At 36.2% G+C, this 2,407-nt stretch overlaps 1 protein-coding gene across 1 annotated transcript in view; it reads left to right on the top strand.

Annotated features, from left to right (window-relative positions):
* The window catches only part of CENPI (centromere protein I), a 61,717-nt gene that overhangs the window by 5,794 nt on the left and 53,516 nt on the right, over positions 1–2,407 (top strand). The gene's annotated exons all lie outside the window — the stretch shown is intronic.

The raw sequence follows: 2,407 nt of genomic DNA, 5'->3' as shown, positions 1-2,407 counted from the left end.
TGGGTTGCGATCCATTGCCGGACACGGAAAAAGACAAAAAAAATTTTAAAAAAAAAAAAAAAAAAAAAAAAATTACACTATGTTTGTTGCATTGTATTAGGCACTGTAGAAGATTCAAAGTTAAGCACAGAGTTTCTGTACTCCAGGAAGTTAAATATAGTTGGGAAATTGAGGAAAGCACGTAAAGTTTCTTTTTTTTAAAGATGGCCGGTAAGGGGATCTTAACCCTTGACTTGGTGTTGTCAGCACCCCGCTCAGCCAGTGAGCGAACCAGCCATCCCTATATGGGATCCGAACCCCGGGGTCTTGGTGTTATCAGCAGCGCACTCTCCCAAGTGAGCCACGGGCTGGCCCAGAAAGCACGTAAAGTTAAATAATTCGAGTTAAATTATCAAAGACAGTATATGATAGTGAGGATAATAATTGCTATAATATTTCTAGGAAGGAAGAGAACAGTGTAAATCAGAGTGATTAGAAAAAGGATTATAAAGTATGTGGATGTTGAACTGAGTCTTAAATGTTTAATAGGATATGGGATTGTATGAGAGGCAGTGATGTTTGATATGATGGGGAATGCTCAAGCAAGGTTGTGAGGTATGTAAATTGTGTTTCAGGAGACCGTAAGTAGACCAGCTGACTTCATTGGAGTTGGTGGTGGGTGGTGGTAGGTGGTAAGGCTGAAAAAGTTAGGTGAGGACAATTGTAGAGGTCTTTCAATGTGATGCTAAGGAATTTGAACTTTATTCTCTGTTCAGTGAGGCTATCACTGAAAATTTGGGGGCAGAATATGTTGAAAGCAGCTTTGTAGAGAGCTGTGTCTAGAAGCTGGCCAGTTAGCTCAGTTGCTTAGAGCATGGTGCTGATAACATTATGGTCCGGGGTTTGATCCCTGTACGGGCTGGCTGCCAAAAAAAAAAAAGCTGTATCTAATAGTGCCAAACTAATGTGAATTAGGAGAGAGGATAGAGGTGAAGACTAGTTAGGAGGCTGACATGCATATGTCCAGGTATAACATGAATAAGTCGTAGACTAGAAATTCTCAGATATGGTCTGCAGACCCTTAGACCCTTTCAGGAGGTCTGAGAGGTCAAAATTATTTTCATAATAATACCAAGATATTATTTGCTATTTTCACTGTGTTGACATTGGCACTGATGGTGCTAAAACAGTGGTGGGTAAAACTGCTGATGCTTTAACACCAATGAAGGCAGTGGCACCAAGCTGTACTAGTGGTGATATTCTTCACTGTAGTAAAAAAACAAAAATGCTAGTTTCACTTAAGAATGTCCTAAATGAAACAGTAAAAATTAACTCATTAGTTTTACTAAATCTTGACCCTTGAGACATGTCTTCAGTGTTTGGTGTGATGAAATGAGAAGTGCAGACAAAGCCCTTCTGCATACCAAAGTACAATGGTTGCTCTGAGGAAAAGCACTTGTATGATTAAATTGTGAGTTAAACTAGCTGCTTTTTTCATGGAACACCATTTTTATTTGAACAAATGACTGACATTCAAATTATGATTATTCAGACATTGGTATTTGGAAGATTTTTTTCTTGAAAATGATCAAAGCAAGCCTATCATATCAAAAAAGACAACTGGCAATATTTGATGCCAGTGATAAAATTTGAACTTTTAAGTGAAAATTCGAAGTTTGGAAAATAATACAACCGCTGTGAACCTGATACTTAAAGACTTCTGATGAGATTGGTGGCAATAATAATAAATGTGATTTTTAGATGTTGTATAATGAAATGTGTTAACATTTAGAAGCTTGGTATAACTTGGTGAACCAATATTTTCCAGATGAGCAAGCATGATATAAAATCATGCACTGAGTAAAAGATCATTTGAAGTGCAAGATACATCAATGAATTTTAATGGAACAGTGTATAAATATTTCATTGGTAAAGGTTTCAGATTGTACATTGTAGCTAACCCTTAAGAAACTACCACTTGTTAAGTTTTCTGTTAGTATGAAAGACTAATATCCCCAATTTTCTGAAAAGGCTGTTAAAATATTCGTTCCTTTTCCAACTACATACCTGTGTGAGGCTGGATTTTTTTCCTGTAATTCAATCAAAACAGCATATGTTTACAGAATGCAGAAGCAGAGAATATGACTATATTCTATTACGCCAGAAATATTAAAAAGATTTGTAGAAATGTAAGACAATATCACTGTTCTCACTATTTTTTTAGTTTGGAAAATATAGTTATTTCTCATAGGATGTCATTTATTTTAGCATGTAATGGGTTTATTATTTAATGAATTAATAAACATTAAAAAATTTCTCAGTTTTAATTTCTTTTTTTTTTTTTTTGTCTTTTTTTCGTGACCGGCAACGGATTGCAAACCTCAGTGTTGCGCCCGTACCGGACCGGGACCGGCAACGGGATCGCAAC

This window comes from Galeopterus variegatus, unplaced genomic scaffold (assembly GCF_000696425.1).
Source record: "Galeopterus variegatus unplaced genomic scaffold, G_variegatus-3.0.2 Scaffold7463, whole genome shotgun sequence".
NCBI lineage: Eukaryota > Metazoa > Chordata > Mammalia > Dermoptera > Cynocephalidae > Galeopterus > Galeopterus variegatus.
Note: the sequence above shows the minus strand (reverse complement) of the source record. Positions and strands in the feature narration are given on the sequence as shown.